Source organism: Dendrobates tinctorius, unplaced genomic scaffold, assembly GCF_039654945.1.
Source record: "Dendrobates tinctorius isolate UK_male_01 unplaced genomic scaffold, ASM3965494v1 ptg000068l, whole genome shotgun sequence".
Lineage (NCBI taxonomy): Eukaryota > Metazoa > Chordata > Amphibia > Anura > Dendrobatidae > Dendrobates > Dendrobates tinctorius.
This window is the reverse complement of record NW_027361736.1, coordinates 11,087,963-11,110,399: the sequence shown is the minus strand read 5'-3', so window position 1 is coordinate 11,110,399 and position 22,437 is coordinate 11,087,963.

Here is a 22,437-nt window from a genome sequence, read left to right as displayed (position 1 = left end):
AGTTCCTCAGCCTTCTTGTACATTCTGCTACATTTCCAAGTTCAAGCTTTTAGAAATGTTTTCTGTTTATTATCACTCTGGATCTCCCTGAAGATGACGACCCGGAAGACTATCCCGAAGCAGACCAAAAAGATGACCCTGAAGAAGATGACCAAGAGGACTAAGAGCATGAAGACAACCACCAAGATACAGAACAACTAGAGACAGAAGACCAAGAAGCAGACGAAAAAGCAGAAGAACATTAAGCATAAGACTAAAAATCAGAGCAAAAGATATTATCTAAATTATAAGCAGAAGACGACTAAGCAGTGTATGGGGATGAGTCCGTTCCTCCTCGTGGTGCCTCTGGAAAATGCCTGCTACTGCAGGCCAAACTGAACATGGACAAATCCTGTTGTAAATCTTTTGTGACAGGCAGAAAGGAAGGTGTAATCTTCAAACTTTTATACATAACAACTACAGGAATGACTGTCACAAATAAGAATATGATGAAGAAGAAGAATGGGAAGAAGATGAGGAAGTAGAATATGAAGAATAGTTGAATAAGAAGAATATGAAGAATGTAAAAAAAGAATAATAGGAAGATGGTGAAGAAGAAGTTGATTAAAAAGATGGTGCTGCTGCTGAGGATGATGAAGGAGAAAGTGTGGGAGAAGTAAAAAAAGAATGTGAAGAGCATGGAAGTAGTGAAACTTACATATCTGACAAAATATAGAAAAGGTTAACATAGTCAATATTTTTGTAACTCCGAACGTCTTTAAAAAAAAAAATTAATTCCTGCTATTTCATTTGATTGGGCTAAACCTCTATGCCTTTAATGTCTCGTCCACCTCCCCCAATACATTCTACATTATTCTTAGTTGTTTTTCTTCATGTAGAATTAACCTACAAGGAAAGAAAGGGTTTTTTTTAATTCCAATATTTCTGTCCCATTGACTTGAATTTGGCTTCCGGTATCGGAATCGGCGATACCCGATACTTTTGTGATATCGATCCGATATTTCACGATATCTGATGGTATCGCTCAACACTATTGACCAGCGATTTCTCATTTTTGCAACACCATTTTATTTTTACGGACCACATCACATTTGAAGTCACTTTGAGGGGTCTATATGATAGAAAATACCAAGAAAATACCAAAAAGTGACACAATTCTAAAAACTGCACCCCTCAAGATGCTCAAAACCACATTCAAGAAGTTTATTAACCCTTCAGGTGCTTCACAGGAATTTTTTGAATGTTTAAAAATAAAAAATGAACATTTAACTTTTTTTCACAAAAAAATTACTTCAGGTTCAATTTTTTTATTTTACCAAGGGTATCGGGAGAAATTGGACTGGAAATGTTTTTGTGCAATTTGTCCTGAGTACGCCGATACCTGAATTGTTGGAAGGAACCACTGTTTGGGCGCATGGCAGAGCTCGGAAGGGAAGGAGCGCCGTTTGACTTTTTCAATGCAAAATTGGCAGGAATTCAGATTGGACGCCATGCCACGTTTGTAGAGCCCCTGATGTGCCTAAACAGTGGAAACCCCCCACAAGTGACCCCATTTTGGAAACTAGACCCCCCAAGGAACTTATCTAGGATTTTCTTCTCCAATAATGAGGGAAGAAAAAAAGCTGGGGTAGCCATTGCCTTTCATAAGGATCTATCCGTGGTAATTTCAGACGTACATAAAGACAACAAAGGCAGACAGCTGGCCATTAACTTTTCTTTAGAGGGTATAGAATATACTGTGGTCAATGTGTACACCCCCAATATAAGACAAATTAATTTTCTTAACAAAGTTAAGAGAAAACTCTCTAGCTTTAGCAAAGGACAAATTATATGGGGAGGAGACTTCAACTGTATTGTAAACCCAGACACTGACTGTTCTTCCTCAGATTTACACTCCTATAGTATGAAGCAGAGGAAGTGGCTGGAAGACTCCAACCTACACGATAGCTGTAAAATATTAAACCCCACCTCAAAAGAATATACCCGATTCTGCCCTCACAACAAATCTTATACCAGAATAGACCACATATTTACCAGTTTCTCATTACTAGATCTATACGTAGATTTCCAAACTGGTCCTATCACATGGTCAGACCATGCTCCTATTCTGTTGACACTTTGTGTCTCCTCACTAGACCAAAGACATTACAACTGGAGATACAGCAAATTTGTTGTAGACTCCTCAGACAATATAACATTAATAAGAAATACTCTGATGGATTACTTTAGAGAGAACAAATCCCAGGAGATCACACCTGAGACTTTATGGCTTGCGCATAAGTGTGTCATCAGGGGACATTTGATCCAGATGACCTCAAGACAAAAGAGAGCGCAAACAAAAAACATTACTAGAACACATCATAAAATTAGAGGGTCTAGCCAAAACAGATAAAAATTTAACCAAATATAAAGAGTTATATTCTCTCAGACTGGAATTAAGAAACCTTCTTATAAATATCTATGAGAAAAAGACTCTGTTCAACAGAGCAGGGTTTTATATAAATAACAATAAAACTTCAAGAAGTATGGCCAACAGATTTAAACCTATAAATAAGAAGCACTAAATCAAAAAAATATCCCAGAATTCACTAACTATAGAAAAACCAAAAGAAATAGCCTTGGCCTTTGAGAAATTTTATTCTAATTTATACAACATAGGGGAAAATGGGGCTAATCCCCCTCCTACAGAAGAGACGATAAAATTTTTTCTAGATAATGTAAAACTAGGATCTCTATCTCCAGATCAGAGAGAACTCCTTGACACACCTTTCTCGGAAGACGAGGTCTCTCTTGTGATCAATAATCTGAAAAGTAACAAAGCTCCAGGCCCTGACGGTTTCCCAATAGAATATTACAAAACATTTCAAAAAGACCTTGTCCCATATCTAACAAATACTCTTAATTTCATAAGGTCAAGAGGTATATGTAGTGCAGACATGCTGAGGGCCACAATAGTGGTAATTCCTAAGCCGGACAAAGTCTCTACAAAAATCAAAAACTATAGACCCATATCCCTTTTGAATGCAGATATTAAAATTTATGCAAAAAAATTAGCGGAGAGGGTACAGAATGTTATTCCTTACCTTATACATCCCGATCAGGCGGGTTTTGTAAAACATAGACAAACCTCTGACAGCTCTAGAAGCATTCTGCACCATTTACATTTATGCAACAAGAAAAATATTCCCAGTCTGTTTATAGCCCTTGATGCCGAGAAGGCTTTTGACCGTGTCAATTGGGCTTACGCCTTCGCAGTACTTGAAAGGATGGGTTTTAGTGGGGAGATGATAAAGGGAATTCGAGCTCTTTATTCTCAGCCATCTGCCTCTGTACTGGTCAATAGCACTATGTCTGAAAAATTCTTTATAACAAATGGGACAAGACAGGGTTGCCCCCTGTCCCCAATTATTTTAATTTTGAGTCTGGAGCCACTGGCTCAAATGATAAGAGACTCGGGTAGGATACGGGGTGTCCGGCTGGGAGATTCAGAGCATAAAATAAATCTATATGCGGATGACATCATCCTCACATTGACAGACCCTGTTGCCTCTCTGAAGCAGACTTGGGACATCATAGACCTGTTTGGATCGGTTTCATATTACAAGCTTAACATAAAGAAAACTAATGTTTTGTCACTTTTTATTCCAGCACCCATTAAGCAGCAACTAAGAGACAGATACCCTTTCAATTGGGACTGTACTAAGATTCCATATCTTGGAATATGGCTCACAGGTAACCTCACACACATGGGTGAGGTGAACACTGAATGTCTTTTGCAGTCTCTCGAGATCAAGTTGGGAGAACTGTCAAAGACCCCGGCCACTTGGATGGGTAGAATAGTTCTGTAACTACTTTCTTTTGGAGAAAATTCAAAACATTCATTATTCAATAGGGACCAATAGCAAAAAGCAGCGGTTTGAATGAACAATCACATTTCTTAGTTGTTATAGTTATATGATGCACATACACATTATGCGAATTGTTAAAAAAAAATTTTTATTACTTGCATAGTGTGCTTATAATTGACACATATGTGTGTGCCTTTGCACTCTATGTCAGGCATATTCACTTTAATGGTTCATACACACCGCTATAATTATTTCAGTATCATTATATTTTATCCCCTCACTTTCAACACTTGCTATCACTTTAAATAGTGATTATTATTCTTCATAATTATTTTATTTTCTTGTCCTCACTTGAGCGCATGCCCAGTTCTGTCCTCCCTAGGAGCCTTCTGATGTGCTCAGTCTGGTATGTGGCTGTCTCTGGCTGTTTTGCAGCTTGAGCCGCTTTCATGCTGATGAGCGCTGATCATAGTCTCCCTGTTCATAGTGGGGACTCAACAGCGCATGCGCCGATAATGCTGTGGACGTTTAGAACTGAATACTATTAACGTCATTGTGGACACTACAGCGCAGGTCCTGAATTTTACAAGCTTTATTAGGGAAAGCGGTTTATTGGTTGACGGCACTATATAAACTAGATCCGGGGCAATTGTAAACCACGCCTCCTGAGGAAGCTGCGGCGTAACGCGCGTAGAGGTGGCAGGTTTTACAGCGACATACACAGCACATGTAATTTGTTACTTTCTAATGCAGTCCTTGTATCTTACTCTGGAATTTGTATAGACAGTTTTTACTCTGTGTACACTTAACGCCTACCAGGCTTATTTGATACAAGGCACTTATGCACTTTATATTCAGCAGTTTACTCTGGGCACTTATTGTATGCAAAACCTTATCTGGGCATACATATGTAAATGTGGAGTTTGCTGTTTACTATGCATTCTATTTGTGAAAGGAAAGCAAAGAAATTACATGTTTTATACAGATAAAAACTTTATTAACTGTCAAGGTGCTGGTTTACTTATATTGTGTTTATGTCTGCTGTAACTTGCATTTAGCATTTATGCTGCTCTGTTAATTATTCTAAATAAATTAATTATTTAGCTTGAAAAACTCCAATTTTGATCTCTTGTGATGCTTAATAGCTCATTTATGAGATTTTTTTTGCTATTATATTTCCAGTGAGTTGAGCCTTTGCAGAATTTTTTCCAGTATTTGGGATATATTTGTACTTTATCCTATATACAGTATGAGCCTGTACATTGCTTCCTATATACAGTATGAGGCCGCATATAGCCTTCTATATACAGTATGAGGCCGCATATAGTCTCCTATATACAGTATGAGACTGCACATCGCTTCCTATATACAGTATTAGGCCACATATAGCCTCCTATGTATGGTATGAGCCTGCACATCGCTTCCTATATACAGTATGAGGCCGCATATAGCCTCCTATATACAGTATGAGCACCCACATATAGCCTCCTGAATACAGTTTTTGCCTCCTATATACAGTATGAGCCTGCACATAGCCTCCTCTATACAGTATGAGCCTGCACAAAGCCTCCTATATACAGTATGAGCCTGTACATCACTTCCTATACACAGTATGAGGCCGCATATAGCCTTCTATATACAGTATGAGCACCCACATATAGCCTCCTACGTACAGTATGAGCCTGCGCATTGCTTCCTATAAACAGTATGAGCCTACAAATCACTTCCTATATACAGTATGAGCCCACATATAGCCTCCTGAATATAGTGTTGGCCTCCTATATACTGTGTGAGTCCCCATATAGCCTTCTATATAGAGTATGAGCCTGCACATTGCTTTCTATATACAGTATGAGGCCACACATATAGCCTTCTATATACAGTATGAGGCCGCATATAGTCTCCTATATACAGTATGAGCCTGCACATCGCTTCCTATATACACAATATGAGCCCACATAGCCTCCTATATAAAGTATGTGCCTGCACATCGCTTCCTATATACAGTATGAGGCCGCATATAGCCTCCGATATACAGTATGAGCATCCACATATAGCCTCTTATGTACAGTATGAGCCTGCGCATTGCTTCCTATAAACAGTATGAGCATCCACATAGCCTCCTATGTACAGTATGAGCCTGCACATCGCTTCCTATAAACAGTATGAGCCTGCAAATCGCTTCCTATATACAGTATGAGCCCACATATAGCCTCCTGAATACAGTGTTTGCCTCCTATATACAATGTGAGTCCCCATATAGCCTCCTATATACAGTATGAGCCCCTATATAGCATCCCATATCTAACTGCATTTACCTTGGTATCATTAATTTTCTATGAGACTGCTCTGTTCTCATATTGTGCATTTATGCATTTAGTAGGGCTTAATGGAATGATTGCGCTTGTTACACATCAACTCTAGATGCGCTCACTTATTAGACTTTGGTTGGGGCAACTTTAAAATATAATAATGATAATGGTCCTGTCTAGTGACAAGTTTATTTTACAGGCTTCTGGAGAAAGGCACAATACCAGTCATTCAAGGGTTAATTCTTTGGAACACTGAGAGGGACTTTCTAGCCAATGAAACCACAGTATAAAACACCTGTGATAACTATGGCAACTGCGCTGATGTCATAAACACATGCATCTATGATGCAGGAGAAGATTCCAGAACCACAAGTCATTTAGCCGTAGACGGAGCCATACTTGATGTGTCTGGAGACCTGGAGCTTCATCACTCCACAATGGGAGGAAGGGGACACCGCCTAGCCAGCCAGATCAGCCATAGCGCCTAGCCAGCCAGATCAGCCATACCGCCTAGCCAGCCAGATCAATGGGGTGACAGATGTTGCAGCCAGATCTCCCTCACGTCCGGTACTCGCCGCCTTCACTTTATGTGTACGGCCTGGAGAGGTCGCATTAGGCTTCTCCAAAACAAATATGACACAATGTACAAATTCAGGTACAATTTGCTGTTACATGTTGGCACTAACCTTCTAAGCCCAAGGGAAGGGCAGTCCTGCAGCCATGGTTCCCTAGAGGTTTCCACCACAGGGGGTTTTTCCTCTCCTGAGTGCTGAAGGACGATTCTTCATGAGTCGGGGGTTCTGCCATTTAAGGTGTCTCTTTCATAGTAATTGGCTGATTCTAAATTTCAGACACTGAAAGAAATAATAATGATGAGATTTGGAATAAAATTCGGTCAATTTAATATCCAATAAAAGTGTTTTGTGTGTTACTTTCACAATCTTCAGTTGGTGAGATTTTGTTGGGGATCAGGATCCAGCATCTATGATCAAGCCATGAAGCCAGATATGAAGTCAGAGCAATTTAACCCTGTGCTGGAAGACAGGACGGAGCAGAGATGACAAAGTGTGACTGTACAATTAGCACAAGTTCACACTCTTCCTCCCATTCAGATACACGAGGGGATTCAGGGCCGAGTTGGGACTAAAAAGCAGCCCTGGCACACAAAATTCACCAGCCCACATACAATAAGTGTCCTCAACCCAAATCGTAGAACACTGATAGGTCATGTAGGATTTTGCTTTATCCGTTACCAGGGCTGAAACAAAGTATTTTGGGTGCCCAAGGCAGATGAAGCCGAAGGCGCCCATTTTGCATCTCTACCCAGCTAATAAGGTAAGGGAGAAAACAAGGGGAACTGCTACCTTGGATCTAATTCTTATAAACAGGGAGGAAATGGTTGAGGAGGTAAAAGTGGCTGGGACCCTACGAGGTAGCGACCATGCTATTTTAGAATTTTGGATAACTAGAGGCGGAAGACCTGTGAAGACTCAGACGTCAAGGTTAGATTTCAGAAAGGCAGATTTTAAGGGATTCAGAAAGAGAATTGGAGGGATCCAATGGCTGGATATCCTTAAAGACAAAAATGTCCAGGAAGGATGGGAAATCTTGAAAAATGAAATTCTCAAAGCACAGTTGTTAACAATTCCGAAAAGAGGGAAGAATAGGAAGCATTTAAGGAAACCAGGATGGATGAACACAGAACTTAAGCACATGCTAAAAAGGAAGAAAAAAATGTTTATAAAATGGAAAGAGGGAGGCATATCTAAAGAAGAATATAATGCTGTCTGCAGAACCTGCAGGACACAAATCAGATTATCTAAAGCTGAAAATGAATTGAGGCTTGCAAGAGATGTCAAAAGGATTTTGGGGATATGTCAAAAGTAAAAGAAAAGTCAAAGATGCTATAGGATTTTTACAGGATGAAAATGATGAAATGGCTTACCAGGATGTTGAGAAGGCTGAACTTTTATATTCCTATTTTGCATCTGTTTTCTGTCAGAAAGGAAATGTAACATCAACTGTTATTCACTGTCCTATTAAGGGAATAGAAGAATCCAGGATATCTATAAACAGAAAGATAGTGAGGAAACACTTAGCTAACCTAAATGAATTCAAGTCTCCAGGTCCAGATGAATTACACCCCAGAGTACTGAAGGAGATAGCAGAAGAAATTTTTGAACCCCTCTCCATAATCTTTGAAAATTCTTGGAGAACAGGAGAAGTGCCAGAAGACTGGAGAAGAGCAAATGTTGTTCCTATCTTCAAAAAGGGGAAGAAGGTGGACCCAGGCAACTATAGGCCGGTGAGTCTGACTTCTATACCAGGAAATATCTTTGAACAAATTATTAAACAACATGTATGTCAATACCTGGATAAGAATGAAGTGATTAAACAGAGTCAGCATGGGTTTGTAACTAATAAGTCATGTCAGACTAATTTAATTTCCTTCTATGACGGTATTACTGATTGGGTGGATCAAGGAAATGCTGTAGATATAGTATATCTTGACTTCAGCAAAGCATTTGACAAAGTCTCTCATACAATCCTTATTGAAAAAATGACTAAGTATGGAATGGACAAGGCAACTGTTAGGTGGATTCATAACTGGCTTAGTGATCGGACCCAAAGAGTGGTCATAAATGGCTGCACATCCAGTTGGAAGAATGTGTCAAGTGGGGTACCACAGGGCTCTGTCCTGGGCCCTGTATTGTTCAACATCTTTATCAACGATTTAGATGAAGGAATTGAGGGTAAACTGATTAAATTTGCTGATGACACAAAGCTAGGAGGGATAGCTAATACTAGAGAAGAGAGAGAGAGGATTCAAAAAGATTTAAATAAACTGGAGAAGTGGGCAGCAACTAACAGAATGGTTTTTAACAGGGAGAAATGCAAAGTACTACATCTGGGCAATAAAAATGAAAAAAGCATATATAGAATGGGAGGAATAGGGCTAAGTGACAGCACATGTGAAAAAGACTTGGGTATACTAATAGATCACAGACTGAATATGAGTCAACAGTGTGATGCAGCAGCAAAAAAGGCAAATGCAATTCTAGGATGTATTAACAGAAGCATACAGTCTAGATCACGTGAAGTCATTATTTCCCTCTACTCCTCTTTGGTCAGACCTCATCTGGAATATTGTGTCCAGTTTTGGGCACCACATTTTAAAAAAGACATCAACAAACTGGAGCAAGTTCAGAAAAGAGCGACCAGAATGGTGACCGGTCTGCAAACCCTGTCTTATGAGGAAAGGTTGCAGGATTTGGGAATGTTTAGTTTGCAAAAGAGAAGACTGAGAGGAGACTTAATAGCTGTCTACAAATATCTAAAGGGCTGTCACATTGTAGAAGGATCAACTTTATTCTCATTTGCACAAGGAAAGACTAGAAGCAATGGGATGAAACTGAATGGGAGGAGACACAGATTAGATATTAGAAAAAACTTTTTGACAGTTAGAGTGATCAATGAGTGGAACAGGCTGCCACGAGAAGTGGTGAGTTTCTCCTTCAATGGAAGTCTTCAAACAGAGGCTGGACAGACATCTGACTGGGATGATTTAGCGAATCCTGCTTTGAGCAGGGGGTTGGACCAGATGGCCCAGGAGGTCCCTTCCAACTCTACGATTCTATGATTCTTCCCTTTTCCATTAGGTCTATGACATCATGTGATTAATAACTAATGAGCTGAATCCTTCTAAGTCAGGCCCATATACATTTGTATCTCATGAACCTACAACTCCCAGTATGTCCTTAACAATGGTAAGGAGATGCTGGGAGTTATCAGTCTTTATCAGACTGTGGACTATACAGGAACCATAGTACTGATGAGACGCAGTCAGTACCAATAGCTAAAAATGTACATCCTGGTACCTTATAGGTGACCTCTTCTCAGATTGAGTCTTTTCTTTCTCTTAGGCCTGTTTCACACTTCAGTTTTCTGGCGTTAGTCAAAATCCGCCAGTGTGCAAAAACGGATCCGTTTACGTTTTGTGGCAAACGGATGCAACTGGATCTGTTTTTTGTACGGATCCGCTTTAGACGCTAGTGCATGAAATTTAAAGTAAGGCCTGTTTCACGAGAGAGAGAGATTTAGCTGCCAGAATGGGATTTGGGGTTAAATATCATGAAAGGACATTCATTCGGGCATGCTCAGTATAAAAAGGAGGATCCGTTGGCGGATTCCTTCAATTAACGGTTGGCAACGGATCCACCGCCTTTTCTCATCCACATCTCGCTTCTTAAGGCCCCTTTCACACTCCAGTCTTTTGCAATCAGTCACAATCTGTCAAAGTGTTCAGATCCGTCAAGTGGACGGATCCTGCGTATATTGCAAAAAACTGATGCACTGGATCCGTTTTTATGACTGATCCGTTGTAGCAGCCTTGCTGTAGGAATTAAAGAAACAGAATTCTGGAGCGAGAGAGAGAGAGGGATTTTGTGCCAGAATAGAAAAAGCAGCCGCAGGGGTAAAATAAAGGAATTAAAATGATTCCGGGCATGCTCAGTTTTAAAAGACGGAATCCGTCGCTATCCGACTTTTCGACGTACACAAAAAACGTTCATCTGTCCGTTGTCTCCGGCCGACGGACAGAGAATTTCTGACGGATCTGTTGGACGACGAATGAAACGTGTGGCCATCCGTCACAATCTGTCACTAATACAAGTCTATGAGAAAAAAAACGGATCAAGCATGAAAAAATGATGGAAAGCCAAAATTAAAAATATATATATTGTATACCAAATTATAATGTGATGACATAAAAATCTGAATAATAAATATATCAATACATCTTGCCAAAATTAGTATATTATCAACACAAAAAATAGAATAAAAAATATATATCAAAAAGTGCTAAGTGCTAAAATATAAAATCTGAATACATACAATAAATAAATCAATACATCTTGCCAAAATTTGTATAATATCAGCACCAGAAAAAAATAAATAAAAAAATATGTAAAAAAAAATGCTAAGTGCTAAAATATATCGCTCAAAAAACTTTTCTATTAATAATGTGTAAGTTAAATATATAGTGTAGACAATAATATCGTGAAAAGTACTACCATAATATTCTAAAAATTGCACTAAAAAGTGCTATAGTGCTGTAAAACAAAAATTGTGCAAAAGTGAAAAGTATTGCAAGATATAGAATTAAATCCACTGTAAATGATTCAGTACTATAAAGTGCTGGAGGACAAAACATTCAATGCACATTGAAAATAAATGAATATACAAGTATAACCAAGAAATAATGCTCTACAAAAAGCACTGCAGTGCTATAGATGAATTGCAGAGTACTGCAAAATATGAGGGATAAATACAAATGAAAGTTTACGTATACTAAAATATGCCAAGATATAAATGACTATAATATGACCCAGTAATATAAGGTGCTATAGTGCTACACCGCCATACACATTAAGTTTGGAGCTGTGACCAAGCTCACCCCAGCGAACAGCGCTTGACACTGGACGCCAGAGTCCGTGGCTGCACGGGTACAACAGTCCCAGCAGCCAAATCCGGAGGGCAGGAGACTGCAGCCCTCCTGACCCAATCACACACCTGAATGCACAGCAGCATACCAGAGCCAGAGCCACCACGAAGGAGTGACACCTGTGAAAGGCTCAAGCTGCCTGCCATACAGGCAAGGACTAAAGAACCGCAAGGAACAGAGGACTGAGCATAGCTTTAGACCTCATGGGACAGCGTAGAAAGGAGGCCTCCAACCCATCTGGCTTAGTGGATCCTAAATTGCTTCCAGGCTGGCTGGATCTCCATTACCATCTATACTCAGTGCCCTGGTTTGCAACTCAAAATGTGAGTAAAACCATAAAGTCTGCACCCCGCTGTGTTCTCCTGTTTATTTGCTGCGTCACCTCAGCACTGCATTACATCCATCATCACTATCTTTTATAATATAATTGCCCTGGGACTTAGCTCCACCTGTGGAGAGCTGTACCAACTCTGCTGCATCACCATCAGCCTCAGCGGTCTTTTTAAGCAGCGTCGGCTATCCCTTGCCGAATACCACAGGTGGCGTCACAAACTATATCTTATATAGGGTCCAGGATCCAGCAGGATGATGAGGAGCTCTCCTAGCCAGCGTCCTCTCCCATTCACGGCATAGCCACGCCCCACCTTGAGATTGTTGATATCTTTCAACAATTTTAGTTCTCAAGTCCTCACAGTTCTCATTTTTTCTTTATGTCCTCCATGCTTAGTGTGGCACAGAGACAAACATTGCAAAGATTGAGTCAACTTCTCCCCTTTTTATCTGGTGTCAGGTGTTATTTTCATATTGCCCCCAATTGGTTTTAAATTCTGCCTGGAATCTGCCTTAAAAAGAGCCTCAAAACCACTGCAAAAAGTGAATATAATCCACAGCAATCCTACACAATGATCCCCCACTTATCGCGGGCATTACATTCTAAACCTCCAACACGATAGTTGAAAATCCGCCAAGTAAGAAACTTACATTTATTTTAGCATTTATATATTTTAAGGATTTACAAACCCCTCCCACACACTTATTTACCATTACTAGTCCCTTATTAGTCGGCCCCGTTTCTTATTAACCTTTTGCACCTTTTTATAAACACTACTTACTACACTACTACAAATTCTACATGATGAAGATGATGAATTAGCTGTGTAGTACTGATGATTGAAGGTGATGAAAATGGGATGAATGTACAGTACTGTACTGCACAGCATGGAAGAGCATTACAGCTCTCCTATTGGCACCACTTCATCAGGAGCTTCTTCAGGTGTGGCAGTAGTATCTTCAGCCTCATCCGTAACTTTTAATACCACTAAATGCGTAACCAACCTCTTGTTCGAGTGATGAACATAGTCATGGAGAGATGCTGGTTCTGCTTCTTAAGAACCATACGGAGGTCCTATTCCTCTGCCAATCGATAAAGTACATTGCCCATTATGACCATGATTACAAGTCGATCAAGTGTTAGGCCAACCTCCTCCTCTTCTTAAACCCGTTGTTCAAACTGTTCCTCATCCTCTTCTTCACTTGCTGAAGGGTGTTTCCGTCTTCAGTAGTCATGTCACTGAAGCCCTCTCCTCCCGGTATTTTCACCAGCTTCACAGCCTAATCCACCGCAGAGTGATACATTTCATCAAGAGAAAGTCTGACACATCATTTTCTTTATGGTTTTTTGAACATTTTTTCAATATATATTTTGTTTTTAAATATTTGATAGACTCAAAAAAAACAAGAAGTGGGACAAAAGGTAGTCACCAGGGCCGGACTGGGACTAAAATTCAGCCCTGGCATTTGAAGTTACATAGGCCCACTAGTCACATGGTGACTATATAATATCTTTGTACAGTTGTAGTTTACAAGAAGTGAGAGGAGATTAACACAACTATATAACATGTAGTCACAGCTGTGCCCAGGATTTCAGCTCAGTCCTATTTATTGCTTTTAGGTACAGTACTCCTCCCAAAGCGCTGTCCCCTTTTGTATGCATGATTACAGAATTCCTGGCAGAACTGCTCTCTATTGGGCAACCAGACCCCCTGGTCATAGCCGCCCCTATCATACCTCCCAACTTTTGAAGAAGGGAAAGACGAACAAAGACTGCGGCGCGCGCAGCGCACCGCTGTAAATTTTGGCCACGCCCAACCACACCCATTTCACAACTAGTCACACCCATGTCCACACCTAATCGCACCCATTTAGCACTGCTGATCACACTGACTGGTACTGAGGGCACAGTGGCTGGCATTATGGGCACACTGACTGGCACTAAGGAAGAGAGAAAACAGAGAGAGAGAGAAAAAAGAAAACAGAGAGAGCGAGAAAGAAAGGGGAAAGAAAGAAAGAACAGTGAGAGACAAAGAAAGAACAGTGAGAGACAGAGAAAGAACAGAGAGAGAAAGAAAGAGGGGAAAGAAAGGAAGAACAGAGAGAGACAGAGAAAGAACAGAGAGAGAAAGAAAGAAGTAAAGAAAAGAAAGAAAGAACAGAGAGAAAGAGAGGAAAGAAAAAGAAAGAAAGAGGGGAAGAAAGAACAGAGAGAGAAAAAAGAAAGATTAGAGAGAGAAAGAAAGAACAGAGAGAGAATGAAAGAACAGAGAAAGAAAGAAAAAGAGAGAAAGAAATAAAGAAAGATTCTACAAAGATACTATAGCAGCCCGGCTCCCATTGTAGTGCCCACCTGAGCCTCCCGGTGCAGGACCTATCATGATCCGCTCACATGGCCGGCATCCCCGATTCCAAGGCGATCCTGCTGTCTGCGCTGTCGGAGGAGAACACGGTGATGGATCTGAAGCATTCCTGGTTCCGTCACAATCTCCTCAAGAAATTATCTCATTTCCGGTCAGCTTCCAGCACATCACTTCAGGTGGAACGTCATGTGTGTGTTTTAAAATGCTCCTCGGGGCTCCGCCGTGTACTCCTGTGTCCGTGGGAAAAGCACGCTTCGTATGCTTTGTACACACTTGGCTCCGCTCCGTACATCCCGTACACATATGGCTCCACTCCATACACACACGGTTCCACTCCGTCCACCTTGTACACACGTGGCTCCTCTCCGTACACCTCGTACACGCGCGGCTCCTCTCCGTACACCTCATACACACACGGCTCCACCTCGTACACACACGGCTCCTCTCCGTACACCTCATACACGCGCGGCTCCACCTCGTACACACACGGCTCCGCTCCGTACACCTCGTACACACACGGCTCCTCTCTGTACACCTCGTACACACACGGCTCCGCTCCGTACACCTCATACACACGCGGCTCCGCTCCGTACACCTCGTACACACGCGGCTCCGCTCCGTACACCTCATACACACACGGCTCCGCTCCGTACACCTCGTACACACACGGCTCCGCTCCGTACACCTCGTACACACACGGCTCCGCTCCGTACACCTCGTACACACACGGCTCCGCTCCGTACACCTCGTACACACACGGCTCCGCTACATCCACACTGTAAATCCTGACCCCACACATACTTACCTCAACCAGCACCATGACAACAGCAAAGCAGAGTCTTGCAGACGGTAGAGGCAAGGCTGAGCGCACAGGACCTGTGATGAGGTCACAGGAGGGGCAGAGTCAGGGGTGATATGATCGGGGGTCTGGACAAAGGCTCCTGATCATGTGACCCCCTGACTCCTCCCCTCCTGTGATCTCATCACAGGTCCTGCGAACAGAGCGAGCAGGCAAGCGAGTGCGACGCTGTGAGTGGCTGCGGGGGGGAGGGGGTCTCATGCTATGGCGAGGATGGGGTGCGAGGATGGGGTGCGTGGGGGGGCGTGGCAGCTTATCTCCCTGCAGTGCGGGAGGAACTTGAATCTATCACCGCCGTGCCCACAGAGGGCCGGCGGCAGGAGCAACAGTGGCCGCAGCAGCTGGCAAGCGGCCAGATGTTCGGGCGCTGCCGCCCGCGGCCCACGTGACAGCGGCCCAGCGGGAAAATGCCCGGTTGGTTATATTGCCAATCCGGGCCTGGTAGTCACTTATTAAAGAGACAAATAGAAGAATATTTACTGTATACACTCGTGTATAAGCCGAGTTTTTCAGCACTTTTTTTGTGCTGAAAACACCCCCTTTGGCTTATACACGAGTCACGGTCCCAGAAAGCCGGCAGAGGAGGGGAGCAGCAGGTCACAGAGGTCACCAGCTTCCAGCACACCATATTCACATGCCTGCACGCCTCTCCGCTCCCTTAGGCATGGAGCGCATATTCATTACCTAAATGAGCAGCACCACGTGATCACTCGACAGGAAGAGCTGCAGGCTCCGGCAGCCAGAACGAGCTGCAAAGCCACCTGGTAGGTAAAAAGGATGGTTTTACCAGTTATAGGGCGTGCTGGGTCTGCTGGACAATTGTTTCTCCAAGGATCATTGTGGATACAGGGACCTCATTGCCTACTGATCAGGCACCAGGAAGCCCTGGATGAGATCTGGAGTTTCCGCTGTGGAGTCTCTGATACTTGCCTGGAGTTCATCCTGAGCCATCTGATTCATGAATACAATGCCAGTCCTGTAGTGAACATTGTCACCGGTGTATAATGAAGCTCTGCAGATTCCTGAGGGCTGGTTAACTCTTCAGCCACTGCGCAGGTCTCTGCTGATGTCAGGGGGTGGTCTAACGGGCCCCCTGACTATTGTGCTCAGTGTTATAATTGTGTCCCCTTTATGTTGAGGGCTGGTCCTGGCCTATGAATGGCTGATAACAGGGACCCATAGCTGCAGCACTGGAGTAGCGTGGGGGGGCAGTCCGCCCCAGGCGCACGTGTGTGGGGGAGGCGCGGCAGCATGACAGCTCCTCGGCTGCTTTTAGGAAAGGCCCCAGCAGCCGTGTTGCTATGGTAACACTGTAGGACTACATTACCCGTCATGCCTCGGGCGTGCATTCCTGGTATGACCCCGCTGCAGCGCTGTAGATTGGCAATCACATGACCGTGGGATCTGCCGAGGCTCCGGCTGTCACATGCCCAAACAGCGAGCGGAGCGGCCGCACAGCACAGAGCATGGCCAATGTGGCCAACAGGGTGTCGTGGTCCGGCCGGGAGCAGCTGGAGGAGGCCGGGGAGAGCACGCCGCTGCTGAACGGAGCCGGCAACCGGCAGGTGAGGGCGAGAGGGATACTGGGAATTGGGGGGCTGTGCAGATAGGTGACCATGGCGAGGCTGTGCAGGGGAAGACATGGGGGGGCTCTGTAGGGGGCGGACGTGGTGGGCTGTGCAGGGGAGGACATGGGGGGCTCTGTAGAGGGAGGACATGGGGGGCTCTGTAGGGGAGGACATGGGGGGCTGTGTATGGGAGAACATGGGGGCTCTGTAGGAGGGACATGGGGGCTCTGTAGGAGGGACATGGGGGGCTGTGCAGGGGGGGTACATGGGGAGGCTGTGTAGGGGAGAACATGGGAGGCTGTGCTGGAGGGGTACATGGGTAGGCTGTGTAGGGGAGGACATGAGGGCTCTGTAGGGAGTGTACTGTGGGTCTGTGCAGGGGAAGGACACGTGGGTCTCCTTACACTGTTTTATGGTGCGGCTCTATGCAGGGCAGTGGTGGAGGTTCAGTAGGGTCATCAAGCTAATACATACACATATATATATATATATATATATATATATATATATAGAGAACTGCAAGAAGATGAAAGTCTAGAAATTTAGAAATAACAGCAGAGTTAGTAGTAGACTAAAAATTAGATCTTTGAGTGTAGTGTGGGCTCTTCGGATGCTTGCGGAATATCAACGACCAAAGGGGCGGCAAATTTTTCGACCGCCCCGGGCGCCACAAACAGTTGCTACGCCACTGAGCTGCAGGAATGTATAATGTGTATAATGTGCACAGTAATTAATGTTCTAAATATTCACTGTCATTACCAAGAATTATCCGTGTTATATGGCCGGAACAAGATGCAGTGCCACCGACGGCGCGCAGGCAGGTAAATAGGATGTTTTTTTTCTTAACAGGAATCATACATACAAAGATAGAGGATAAGGAGCCATGCATACAATGACAGGGACGGGGGAACCATGCATACCACGGTAGGGATGAGAGGTCAATGCACACCCGGCTTATACTCAAGACAATAAGTTTACCCAGTTTTCCGTGGCAAAAGTAGGTGCCTCTGCTTATACTCTGGTCGGCTTATACTCGAGTATATACGGTAATAGGTAAAATCTGACAAGAATAAACAATAATTTGCAGTTAGCCCAATCGTGGGGATAAATAGCTGAGAAATAAATAGTGATTAGTATATCTTAATAAATATATTGCAATTCGCCCAGTACAAAGCTGTGAAAAAAAATGGTAGTTACTATTTCCATTAAGTATTGCACTCAAACAGTTGATTAACCAAGAGATGGCATGTACCAGAATAGAATTCTCCTAGAGGCTGCAAATAAAAGCGGCAGGAAGTAAAGGGTTAATAGGTACATAGAACACACAATTGGGTGAAAATATTAAATGGTCATGAGCAATATGTCCCGGCATAAAGAGTGTGATTATATCCTTAGTCCATAGTTAATGCTTGGTATAAACCTGCATTCATAAAATAGTCCAATGTCTACAGCCGTGGGGAGAGCTGCCCCGGCCGATGACGGATACACCAAGTACTTTCTCCAATGAGTGGAGGGCTCATGCCCTGTGAAATAGCGCGCTGAACAGTACATGGTGATTTCACCATATATACTGCAGTTGTATGTGAGTGTTGCTACTCACAATACCTCCGATGGTCTGTGTAGAATCCAGTGACTGCGTTCTGGCTGGTGCAGTAAAGGTCGGACCTGGGAGATGCAGCGATATGCCGAGGTGTAGTGTGAGACCAGCGCTCCTGCGCTCCAGCTGTCGGCAGGGATCCGGTCACTCTGGTCAATAGCTGAGTCCTGGCAGATGTGCAGTAGGAGCAGGACCTGTGTGACGCGGTGGATCACGTGGTGCCGCGTAACTGCTGCTAGATGGAGGTACGGGTGGCAAAAAGGGCCGAAACCAACGCGTTTCGGAAAACTCAGCTTCTTTCTTCAGGTCCGGGACATATTGTTTATGACCATTTAATATTTTCACCCAATTGTGTTCTATGTACATATTAACCCTTTACTTCTAGGAGAATTCTATTCGGGTACATGCCATCTCTCCTTGGTTAATCAACTGAGTGCAATACTTACTATTTCCATTAACTACCATTTTTTTCACAGCTTTGTACTGGGCGAGTTGCAATATATTCATTAAGATATACTAATCACAATTTATTTCTCAGCTATTTATCCCCACGATTGGGTTAACTGCAGTTTATTGTTTATTCTTGTCAGGTTTTACCTATTAAATATTCTTCTATTTGTCTCATTAATAAGTGACTAGCTTTTCTCCCACATTTTGGTTTTTTCAGCGTGAGTCTATCACAAATATTTATAATCCTTTCGATTTCCTTGTGGTTGGTATCTAGAGTCGCAGCAGTTACAAAACCTTTTACACAGGCGCCACTTTATCGCTCTCCTTCATTTTTTGTTTTTAACAATTTTTCCCTGGATCTGTAGCTGGATATTTCCTGCTTTTGAATTGCCTCCTATATACAGTAGGAGGCCGCACATAGCCTCCTACATACAGTATGAGACCGCACATAGCCTCCTACATACAGTATGAGGCCGCACATAGCCTCCTACATACAGTATGAGGCCGCATATAGCCTCTTACATACAGTATGAGGCCGCATATAGCCTCCTACATACAGTATGAGGCCGCATATAGCCTCCTACATACAGTATGAGGCCTCATATAGCCTCCTACATACAGTATGAGCCTGCACAGCGCTTCCTATATAGAGTATGAGCCTGCACATAGCCTCCTATATACAGTATGAGCCTGTATATCGCTTCCTATATACAGTATGAGGCTGCATATAGCCTCCTATATACAGTATGAGCCCACATAGCCTCCTGTATACAGTATGAGGCCGCATATAGCCTTCTATATACAGTATGAGGCCACATATAGCCTTCTATATACAATATGAGGCCACATATAGTCTCCTATATACAGTATGAGCCTGCACATTGCTTCCTATATACAATATGAGCCCACATAGCCTCCTATATACAGTATGAGCCTGCACATCGCTTCCTATATACAGTATGAGGCCGCATATAGCCTCCTATATACAGTATGGGCACCCACATATACCCTCCTGAATACAGTGTTTGCCACCATATTGCCTCCTATATACAGTGTGAGTCCCCATATAGCTCCTATATACAGTATGAGCCCCTATATAGCATCCCATATCTAACTGCATTTACCTTGGTATCATTAATTTTCTATGAGACTGCTCTGTTCTCATATTGTGCATTTATGCATTTAGTAGGGCTTAATGGAATGATTGCGCTTGTTACACATCAACTCTAGATGCGCTCACTTATTAAACTTTGGTTGGGGCAACTTTAAAATATAATAATGATAATGGTCCTGTCTAGTGACAAGTTTATTTTACAGGCTTCTGGAGAAAGGCACAATACCAGTCATTCAAGGGTTAATTCTTTGGAACACTGAGAGGGACTTTCTAGCCAATGAAACCACAGTATAAAACACCTGTGATAACTATGGCAACTGCGCTGATGTCATAAACACATGCATCTATGATGCAGGAGAAGATTCCAGAACCACAAGTCATTCAGCCGTAGACGGAGCCATACTTGATGTGTATGGAGACCTGGAGCTTCATCACTCCACAATGGGAGGAAGGGGACACCGCCTAGCCAGCCAGATCAGCCATAGCGCCTAGCCAGCCAGATCAGCCATACCGCCTAGCCAGCCAGATCAATGGGGTGACAGATGTTGCAGCCAGATCTCCCTCACGTCCGGTACTGGCCGCCTTCACTTTATGTGTACGGCCTGGAGAGGTCGCATTAGGCTTCTCCAAAACAAATATGACACAATGTACAAATTCAGGTACAATTTGCTGTTACATGTTGGCACTAACCTTCTAAGCCCAAGGGAAGGGCAGTCCTGCAGCCATGGTTCCCTAGAGGTTTCCACCACAGGGGGTTTTCCCCTCCTGAGTGCTGAAGGACGATTCTTCGTGAGTCGGGGGTTCTGCCATTTTCAGTGTCTCTTTCATAGTAATTGGCTGATTCTAAATTTCAGACACTGAAAGAAATAATAATGATGAGATTTGGAATAAAATTCGGTCAATTTAACATCCAATAAAAGTGTTTTGTGTGTTTCTTTCACAATCTTCGGTTGGTGATATTTTGTTGGGGATCAGGATCCAGCATCTATGATCAAGCCATGAAGCCAGATATGAAGTCAGAGCAATTTAACCCTGCGCTGGAAGACAGGACGGAGTAGAGATGACAAAGTGTGACTGCACAATTAGCACAAGTTCACACTCTTCCTCCCATTCAGATACACGAGGGGATTCAGGGCCGAGTTGGGACTAAAAAGCAGCCCTGGCACACAAAATTCACCAGCCCACATACAATAAGTGTCCTCAACCCAAATCGTAGAACACTGATAGGTCATGTAGGATTTTGCTTTATCCGTTACCAGGGCCGAAACAAAGTATTTTGGGTGCCCAAGGCAGATGAAGCCGAAGGCGCCCATTTTGCATTTCTACCCAGCTAATTCTTCCCTTTTCCATTAGGTCTATGACATCATGTGATTAATAACTGATGAGCTGAATCCTTCTAAGTCAGGCCCATATACATTTGTATCTCATGAACCTACAACTCCCAGTATGTCCTTAACAATGGTAAGGAGATGATGGGAGTTATCAGTCTTTATCAGACTGTGGACTATACAGGAACCATAGTACTGATGAGACGCAGTCAGTACCAATCGCTAAAAATGTACATCCTGGTACCTTATAGGTGACCTCTTCTCAGATTGAGTCTTTTCTTTCTCTTAGGCCTGTTTCACACTTCAGTTTTCTGGCGTTAGTCAAAATCCGCCAGTGTGCAAAAACGGATCCGTTTACGTTTTGTGGCAAACGGATGCAACTGGATCCGTTTTTTGTACGGATCCGCTTTAGACGCTAGTGCATGAAATTTAAAGTAAGGCCTGTTTCACGAGAGAGAGAGATTTAGCTGCCAGAATGGGATTTGGGGTTAAATATCATGAAAGGACATTCATTCGGGCATGCTCAGTATAAAAAGGAGGATCCGTTGGCGGATTCCTTCAATTAACGGTTGGCAACGGATCCACCGCCTTTTCTCATCCACATCTCGCTTCTTAAGGCCCGTTTCACACTCCAGTCTTTTGCAATCAGTCACAATCCGTCAAAGTGTTCAGATCCGTCAAGTGGACGGATCCTGCGTATATTGCAAAAAACTGATGCACTGGACCCGTTTTTATGACTGATCCGTTGTAGCAGCCTTGCTGTAGGAATTAAAGAAACAGAATTCTGGAGCGAGAGAGAGAGAGAGAGAGAGAGGGATTTTGTGCCAGAATAGAAAAAGCAGCCGCAGGGGTTAAAATAAAGGAAGAAAAATGATTCCGGGCATGCTCAGTTTTAAAAGACGGAATCCGTCGCTATCCGACTTTTCAACGTACACAAAAAACGTTCATCTGTCCCTTGTCTCCGGCCGACGGACAGAGATTTTCTGACGGATCCGTTGAACGACGGATGAAACGTGTGGCCATCCGTCACAATCTGTCACTAATACAAGTCTGAGAAAAAACGGATCCAGCATGAAAAAATGATGGAAAGCCAAAATTATAAATATATATATTGTATACCAAATTATAATGTGATGACATAAAAATCTGAATAATAAATATATCA